The sequence below is a fragment of the Meleagris gallopavo genome, chromosome 10 (assembly GCF_000146605.3).
Source record: "Meleagris gallopavo isolate NT-WF06-2002-E0010 breed Aviagen turkey brand Nicholas breeding stock chromosome 10, Turkey_5.1, whole genome shotgun sequence".
NCBI lineage: Eukaryota > Metazoa > Chordata > Aves > Galliformes > Phasianidae > Meleagris > Meleagris gallopavo.
Genome location: NC_015020.2, coordinates 11,582,534 through 11,592,147, shown reverse-complemented (window position 1 = coordinate 11,592,147; position 9,614 = coordinate 11,582,534). Strand labels below are relative to the sequence as shown.

The 9,614-nt window shown below is 54.4% G+C and overlaps 1 long non-coding RNA gene across 1 annotated transcript; it reads right to left on the bottom strand.

The window, feature by feature from the left end:
* LOC116216977 lies at positions 1–8,406 on the bottom strand. Its single transcript, XR_004160769.1, has 2 exons — positions 8,267–8,406; positions 1–2,214 (listed from the first exon to the last, which is right to left on the bottom strand). It is a non-coding gene; the product is annotated as an uncharacterized LOC116216977 (long non-coding RNA).
* Between the last annotated feature and the right edge of the window lie 1,208 nt (positions 8,407–9,614).

Sequence of the window (9,614 nt, the reverse complement as noted above, 5' to 3'; positions counted from 1 at the left end):
AAAAATTTTAAAGAAAAGAAAATAACCACAACACTTTTTGGGGTAGAGGGATGGGCAGAGAGGGGATAAAACCATTTAAAAAAAAGCACAGACATAAGGAGTGCGACCGACAACGCGACCCAGAGGGACGAACCTGAGGGTGCAAAGTACCGTGGAGGAGTGAGCGCGGTGCTGTCCTCGGGGCTGTCCTTGCGTGGGACCAACTCGCTCCTGGCCCTCTGGATTTCATGCCCTGAAGCAAAGCTTGGCAGAGGCAGCCCTTCGCCTTGGGTGCTGTATGTGCTGCCTGCAGCCCGGCCCTCTCCGACTGAGGCGGCGCGGAGTCTCTCCTTTGGGCTGAATCTTTCAAGATTTGGGGCATTCGCTCCCTTTATCAGCGGTGGGAGGCGTGTTCATCCCGTCACTGATCAGAAGCAACCACGGAACAGACATTTTGTTGATCTGTTGGTCACCGACTGCACACTCGGGAGCCCCTATGGGAAGCCATGTCCCTACGGCCACCCCCGAGGCACCGCGAGCTGCTGGCACCGGGCTGTGGGCCAGTGCTGCTGCTTCCAGCACAGGGGTGGAAATGTTTCCGGCGGAGCTTTAATGCGAAATGTTTGCTCCGCACCAGCCAGATTCCCAGCTTAAAGGAGGCAATGCTGGTGTGGACAGAGTGCGAGCCGTGGACGTGAGCCGAGGTCGGGAGGCCTTAAGGTTTGTTGCCAGGTGCCCCACGCAGCCGACAGAACAAATTGCTGCCCATCACCCATGACAAGAGGCAGTGGGTGCCACTGCAATTCCCTCCCGCTGCCCAGAATCCTGTTGCAGCAGGACCAAGTCCTGTTTCCACCCATCACCAGCTGCTCCTAAAGCAGATGGGAAAAGCCGGGCGGAAGACCCCATGATATCTCCCAAGGCTTTAGATGCCACTTCTCAGAGAAACTCCAAGCCACAGCAGAAGGACAAACCCCAAAGGGACGTCCACTCACCTTGCAGAACTTCACCCTCGAGCAAAGCCATTGTATGACCCATTTCCAAAGGCACCCAGAGTGCACCTAGCCTGTGGGGTCCTGTGCACCAGGCAACAGTTTGGGGATGCAGAGGGGGCCACCGACCCTTCCACCAAGAAACCCACATTCTCCTTTCCCTCTGCAGCTGGTGGACCTGCAGGGGGAAGCACGAGCTAACACCGTGCAATGCTCTCTGCAGAACTCTGTCTGCTGCTGGCCTCCCTAGGTGAGAAAACTGCTCGTGTTCCATCCATCATTACTTGATCATTACTTGATCACATTAAGCACCATGGCTGTGCTCAGCACTTTGGTTACCAGCAGTGACCCACCTGCCTCTGCTTCCTGCCCTCCCCTCCCCTCCAGCATTGCAGAACGGTGGCCAGGAGGGATGCTGGCAGGGTGTCACCTCTCAGGGCCAACGCATTTTGGGAGCTGCGGCAGGGCCGGGAGAAGGACAAGCAGTGCTGCCTGGGGGCTGGCAGTGGGTTGGTTGGTACCTCCATAAAGCAGTGGGGAGCCCCCGGCTCTGGCTCCTACATACAGCAGGGCTGCACCACCTGCCCTCCAGCCCACAGTGCACGGGGATGGCTCCTGGGGCACAGCAAGGGTGCACTCAGTGTCCAGAGCAGCTGAGGTGAGGGTGCAGCAGGGCAGAGGGCTGCCGAGATCATTTCCTACAGAGAGGTAGCAAGAGAGGAACAGGGTGAGCGGGGCTACTTGGTGGAGAAGGAGCGAGACCCGACCGAGGTATGGTTTTGGCTCAGTGCGAGGCCATGCACTGCTTTTGGTTCGGTTGGCGTGGCGGTGGTTGTTTTTTGCTTTTCCTCCATAAAATCCTTCTAGCTGTCGAAATATCCTTCGGTGGGGAGGTGGGGGGAGGGAGGTGTTGTGGCGGCGGCAAGGGGGGGAGAGCGGCTTCTACCCAGAAAAGAAAGGGAGGAGAGTATAAAGAAGTGTCCAGATTGGCTGAAAAAAGCATCCCGACGAAGAGAAGAGAAGAGAAGGAGTCTTCTTGTGTGTGCTGATTGGTTTCACCTCCAGTCTGACTGCTGCGGTGTTAGGAGAGGCCCCCTCCCCTCCCACCCCGCCGGGGCCGGATCAGCCAGGGATGCAATTTGCTGGGAGATCAGTTGGAGGTATCAGAGTGAACGCTGCCAGGGCCTTCTGTGGGGGAGGTCACCGACGATGGGGTAGTAGCGTCTTGCCAACCTCCATTAGCCTGCGGGGAGAGAGATGGGCAGCCGTCAGTCATAGCAGCACGGAGCCCCACTGCAATGTCTCTGCCCACCCCAGGTCTCCATTCGGATAATGGAGTGGTGTTAGGGATGGAGGGCAAGGATCCGCCCCCATCCCATTCTGGACACCCAAAGTACAAGAACAGCTCAGGATAGCACTGATGAAAACTGGGGGATTTGATAATTTCTAGCCTTCACAGAAATTCTGCTCTTTAAAGTAAGTATGGGTTTCTGCAGAAACCCTGAACTCTGCTGGCTTTTAACTCTACAATAGGATCCTTCCCAATAGAGGACAAAAGTAGCAAACAACTAAACAAGTTTGTTTTTTGAACTTGAAACCCCTTTCTGGAACTCCATCTGGACCCAAGCGCTATGAAAACGCAGAGTAAGTGCTGCACACCAGCACACGAGGGACCTATGAGTGAAACTTGTCCACGCTCCCCGGCTTCCTCAGGCTCAGTGGGTTGCACATCCATCCTGGAGCTCCCACTTGCACCGTAAACACCGATCCTGATGCTGCCCCAATGTTCTGCAGTGCTGTCCTACCACAGCTGGCAGCAGAGCAGCCCACCCAGAGCTGCAGCTGAGCATCCTCCTCATCCAAGAGGTCATACAGCAAAGGCAGGCAATGTTTTCCTCCCAAAGCCAATGGGTGCTTTCCCAGCTAAAGACCCAGATCTCCGCAGGGCAGAGCTGGCCACAGGCCCCCGGCTGCCATGCACGACAGCTCACGGAAGCTGCTTTTCTCTGGCTACGGACCTCTTTGGAGAGGAGCAGATGTTGCCACCACCTCCCCTGCTCACTCTGACATTGATGCAGTGCTCGGCTAATTAATCCACCCCGACTCCTGCCTGTGCTGAGCCAGCAGCAGCAGCCATCCCACTTTGGATATGCCCAGGCTTCTCTGCCTGCTCTGGCCACTCTATGCCTCCTGCTCTAGGACGTCCATCGCTGGGCCCAACAGTCCCACACGGGACCTCACGGGCTTCACCCACAACCCCACATTCGCCCACTGCGGCCCCGCTGCGCATCTTGCTCCCCAGGACGCAGCACCCACCCTTCTCCACGTCTTGGTCCACTGCAAGAGGCAGCAATTACCGTAGATTATCAGCCCCACAATGACAGGCCGCGTAGAGAGAGACACGGAGCCAACTCCGCCGCCCAGAGACTGGCATATTCAAGTACACTTAGGACATTAATAGCAATTTACGTGCCATCAGTGAGAGAGAACCACAATAGCGGCGCTGGCAGCCTCTTATTACGAAGCCTGTTATTTGTTGGAGTTACAAGCTATAATCACAACAGAAACTTTCAAAACCCTTATCTTCCGTGACGCACCAAATCTATTTCAGAGCCGTAATTGCTATGTCACCGGAGAGTTTGCTGCTTAATGCACTCAGATGCCATTTAGTGTTTGCAGGGTCATTACAGTGAGCAGAAGGGGGGAGAGGCGGTGGGGGCCGCTCGGAGCAGGGCTCGGTCCCTATTGTGTTGCACTATTTTTAGAGGCTTTTTCATGCTTGCCGTAGCTGAGAGAAGCGAGGGGGAGAACATCTTGCAGACAATGGCTGCCCTCTCTCCCTGTTCCCCCAAAACGCTGGGCAGCCCTTCTGGCCTCAAGACTGGGAGCCAACCTTCACCTCTGGTAGAAAAGGTGGTTTTGTGCCCTGATTGTCACCTCAATCCCACGTAGTGGGAAGAAGAGATGCTGCTGGGCAGGTGCTGACCTCTGCTCCAATGGGTTTGGCCTTGAAGATGCCCCACACATCACAGTCTCACATTCCCCCAGCCAGAGTAGCCCCAAACTACAGCCCAAGTGACGGACAGGATGGGTCCCTGTGAGGAGCCCTGCACACAGCTCTGAGTTCTGCGGGGGGGATACAGCCAGACACACAGCAATAGTCTCCAGGGTGTTTCTTCAAATGTCACCTTCTGATGCCAGAGCACTGCCGTGGCCTTGGTGGTTGTCCAAGCGTAGAGCCAGGGTGATGGATTGCTGAAGTAACTGGGTTTGGGGCCGGTTTCTGCAGGTCTCACAGCATTTTTCCTCCAGCAAGTCAGGCTGGCTCCCAGCCCGGCCTCCTGCATGGGGCTGATTTTCTGCCAGTTCTTCAAGGAGCTTGCAGCTTTGCACGAAGCCTGTCACCACATCCCACTGTACGTGGCCAAATCCTTGTCCAACCAGCAATGAGCCAGGAAGTCAGTTCAACCTCCCAACAAACCAGACACCACGTCTGACAGAGAGGAACAGGCTTCAAATTGCCTGCAGACAGTGGAGAGGTGCTGGCACTGCTGCCCAGAGCTCTGGGTGCCCCATCCCTGGTGGTGCCAAAGGGCAGGCTGGATGTAGCCCCGGGCAGCCTGAGCTGCTGGGGGTCTCACACTAACAAGGAGGTCTCACCTCCTACAGCCAGCACGGCCACTGAAGGTCCCTGTGGTCCTCACTCCCAGCTGGCAGGCGTGGATGTACATCCACTGTGCAATGGAGCACCACCATCACAATGACAAACACTGCTGTGTAAATAGGCAAAACAGCGTTTTTAAATCAAAACTCCTCCACGCTGACCAATTTTAAAAATAGCCTCCCGTGTTAGACTTTGCAATGGTTTATAAACTAGCCTGCTCGGTTTTTCTTCATTAGAAGGTTAAGGATGGAGGGCACGAAGAGGAGAAGGAAAGGAGGAGCTGGGTGTCCAAAAAGAAATTTCTGACAGGATTTTTCTTTAAGATGACTATAAACCATTAATTAATTAGCAGACTGATCAGAGTCGTTGCAGCAACCCAGTCTGCATTAACAGCGTGTTTACAGGCAGATCCACGGGAGCAAGCACAGAGCTCCCTGTGCACATGGCAAGGAGGACACATACAGAGACATCCTCCTTCTAGATGTGGTCAATGAGAACTCGAGTCCTACCTCACCAAGGCCAAAAGAGACCTTATGGGGATGAGCTGCCCAACACCATCTCCACCTAGAGATGTGAGGCCGGCTGTTTTTGCTCTGCCTCAGCCATCGCTGCAGGTCACAGAGATCCAGTGGCAGGGACATGGCTGATCATCCTGCTAACGATGCACAGACAGTGCCGGGCGGGCTGTCAGCCGCTGAGCAGCTGCAACCAGCAAGACAGGCTCACAGAAGAACCACGGAGGAAATTGGGCTCTGGGTGTATTTCTGTCCTCAGCTGTCACGACGTGCACGCGTTTAAAAATTCATCTTCCACCAAGGAAGGCGAGCCCTGTGCGTTGTCTCCCCTGCCAAGCTTTACAGCGGTGGAGCCAGGCAACCTGCTGCTGCCTTCCCAGACCTGACGGGCTCCAGGGATGACTTAACCTCAGCCCCGTGCAGAGATCTTTGTGACAGGGCTCTTGACTCGGTTTCGGCTCATCTCCTTCCCGCAGCTCCCAGGGATGCTCGGATTAGGCAGGGATCGCAGCACTCTGTGTTGCTGGCAGCTTTCCTCTGCATCCTGCTTCATTTCTGCAGCATTAAAGGGGTTGAGGAGAGGCAGGGAAAACGTGCCCACTACTCTGGCTATGAGAGAGCCCCTGCCTATATGGACCAACATCAGCACCTATGGGATCCAGCATCAGCACATCCCAGAAGGCAGCCAGGCTGCAGGGGTGGCAGATCACTCAGCTGGGGGCTGCCAAATACTTTGGGATCCGGATGGATGAGAAGACATGATATCACAAGCAAAGGCTCTGGGGAAAGAAAGGCAACCCAGAAGTGCTTCCTAAACCTTCTAATCTCTTCTAGACTGGCTCCAATGCTATCTGGGGAAACACGCTAGCTAGATAAGGAGTCTCCCCCGAACTGGGTGGGTTGCTTACCCACTTGCCTCCCTGCCTGTGCCTGTCTCTGGCCCTGATCCTTCATAAGCCTGACCCTTTTAAGCAACTTTGGGTTCCTGCCCTCCTAGAAACCATCCAACACCATGTGCCACTTACCCTGGGTCACTATTTGGGAAGCTGCTGCCACCAGCTCACCAACTCCCAGTGCTGCTCCCATTATGACCACCACTGGCTGCCAGAAATCCAGTCCACCCACTGATGTCCTACTTGGCTTACAAGTTTGCACTCCTCCTTTCTTCTCCCTTCTCCTCTTGTCCCCCTCCCTGCCTTGTAATCCCCATCAGCAACCCTCCCCCCAAATTTTGGCTTAACCCAGCCCACTGTTATTTTCCAAGCCAACTGCAACCATAATCAGCTCAGCCTCTTTCCTTGGGGGTATTTTAATTTATACAAAAGTATCATCTCTTATCATGATCAGCCTCCGATTCATTTACTCTTCAAGTATTAAAAAGCCAGAAAGGGAATAAATTCAGCGCACAGAGAAATTAATGCGGAACGATAGGCTCTTTCATGTGGCATTTCCAAGCACCGTTTTTGCAACGGGCTTATGTAATGAGACATAATTATCTGCACATGTTCAATTACATTACTTCACAAATCCTCCCTGGCTCTGCCTCGTGACGTCAAGCTGCCTGCTAAGCCCAGGCACCCGGTGGAGCGGGGAACGCAGCCCCCATTCTGCAGCCCCTTCCTCCTCCACCCACGGGGTCTCCCCATGTCGGTGGTGGTCTTTCAGACACCAAGGGCCCCAAGTTGGTCAGCTGCAAGGTGCCAAATGGCAAAGACTCCTTGGAGAGTGGTCTCCTTGGAGGGTGAAGGGACTCGAAGGGAGATGTGGCAGGGCGAGGTGCCCCGTGGTTGGCAGCCGAGGCCATGTTCTCCCGTCCCTGAATGAAAGGCAGAGGCAGGGAAGGGCTGGAGGCTGTGAGGAAGCTCATTTAATGCCTCCTCATGTATCACGTCTCCATCTCAGCGCCTTTGTTTCAAACTGACAGGAAGCCACAGACGCTGGCTGGCAGAGCTGGAGCTCCCTGGGCGTCCCTTGGCCGCCCCGCCGCAGGCAGCATTTTGCTGGAGCAGCCCATGCTGCCACTGGCCCAAGCCCAAAGCCAAGGTTGAGCCTGACCCCCTCTCCCCAAAGACAATACTCTCTCAGTCTTCCAGTCAGCAACACAGGCAGCAAAACACAACATGGCACCCACCACTTCCCTGCACAGCCCAAGACCGCCCCACCTCAACCTTCATCCTCCTCGCCACCCAACGGGGCTGTGGTGCATGCCGACCACGGGCCACAGCCATCCTCCTCCCCTCGCCAGCCGGGCCACCACCACCACCGCCACCACCCACTCCGGGAGCACAGCCTCCTTTTCCAGGCTGCCCTCTTCTCCCAGCTTGCTGTCACCGCCGCTGAGATGGTGGACGATTGATCTGAGAAATGAAGTTGGATTGCTGTCCCGAATCTACACTCGGTTCTCCTTGTGTGTGTCTGATCGATTTCACCCTGTACGACACAGCTTGTCGCTACGAATTTTCATGCTAGTCAGAACCCGCCAGCGCACCCAAGAACAAGGAGAAGATGCTCCAAAGCCCTCCCTCCCCCTCGCATCCTCCCCCAGTTCGGTTGGGCGAGGTTTTCTTGGGTTGCGCTTGTTTTTTCCCCTTTTCATTCTATTTATGACCATTACCGCCGTCAACCCCATCATCGCCGTGCTTTCAGCCCCCTCCCGCCCGCCCAGCCCGGCTTCAGATCCTGGCCAGGGTTGGGTTATTTTTAGGTGGCCGCTGCAGGATGCTGCCATCAGCCTCATCGGCGCGGAGCCATCTCTGGGTTAGGGTGCTCGTGGTGACATTCCCCACCGCGGTTACGCGAGGTGTCACCTGTTTAGCAGTTCCTCTCAGCCGAACGCATGTGGCCGCAGGTGCCACGCGAACGCTGATCGGCTCTGACAGTCCTAGACGCCAGCTGCCTGCACAGAGCCTGCCCAGTCGCCACTTTTCGTGGGCAAAGCTCTGCCGTTGGCGTGACCGATACAGAAGCAATAAACTAGGTGACCGTAAAAGCAAAGACAAGTCCTACTAAGTGGCATTCTGAGCCCTATGGCTTCGAAATAATTGGTAGTGAGAGAACAAAAATGAAAGGGAGGGAAAAAATAAAACAAGAACCCAAGCCTATTTTTTTTTTCTTACACTGATGCCCTGCGGACTATACATCTGACTTGCTGCGAGTCCGTCACTGTATCCTCCTGTCTGGCTGATAACATGGCGAAGGGTATCCACCTAAACAGACCAACGACAACAAAGACACAAATTAGAGCGAACGAAAGGTTAGTGGGCAAAGCCGCTTCAGTTCATCTTTGGCACGGTAGAACAAATAAACAGTAATAATAATAGCACTAATAAAGGTATGTATTTAAAGAGGGGAGGGGAAAGAACCGTGGTTGGACTCCTGGTGAGAGTCAAGTCAGAGGAGCGCACCATTGCCTCCCCAGTGGCCCACCCCCGTCACACTCTTGGTGGCCCCAAGCCCTTAGACACCAATAGTGGAGAGGGAGAACAGCGTGGCAAGCACAGGCTGGCACCTCCTGGGGCACATCGCTGGGGCCAGCTCCAGCATCGTGCCCAAGGACCCACAGTCTTACCCCTATCCCCTTCCACCCTTTGAGCTCACATCAGTGGAGGGAGATGTTTGGAGCTGGGTGAAGATAGTGAAGATAGCTCCTCCTTCCATTTCGGAGGGCCCAGAGAGAACATACCTACCATGGCAAGGCACCGTCAGCTCTCCTCTGTGTGCCTCGCTCCTCTCCCTCCACTACTCAGCCCAGCCCCGGCAGCAGTAGGAACACTGACGTGCATCTCTGTGTCCAGCACTGCAAGGGGAGTGACTTGGGCTTTAGAAAGCTCTCCTTGCCCAATGTGAACATGTCAGACTGGCTGTCATCTCTCAACACAGAGCCTTAGACACCAGAGAGAAGACTCATGGCATATCTGGACATCAGGTAGGAAGGGGAAGATCTAAGTGAGCTATTTTAAATTCTTTCTTCTTCAAGCATAGGTTGATGTTTCAGTAACGCTGCTCAAAGCTCCCTCACTCTGTCTTGCTGGTGTCTACATGGGCAGTGTGAGTGCCTGTGCTTTGGGAATATGGGGAGACGATGAAGGGTGGCTTTTAGTTAAAAAAAAAAAGTTTTTTTAAAAATCAACCCTAGCTGCGTATTTGAACATTTCTCGCCTTGCAGCAGACACCTGGTTTGGCATCAAAGGAGTAAGTGGAAGCCATGTAAAACGAGACACCAGTCCAGACTTCTGACCCCTTCCCTTGGAAGAATAAAGCATGCGGAACCTAAACCTCATCTGCTTTTGTTTGAGTACATGCCTGTTCTCCTGAACCTCCTTTCCTCCTGTTACGACTATCAAGCCAGAGCCAAATGCATTCACAAAGTGTGGGCAAGTCTCCTCAAGACCATGGTTGGTCTGGTTGGGTGTTCGGTTTTGGTTTCTTTCTGATTGATTTTTTGGGTGGTTGTTGCCTTTGCTT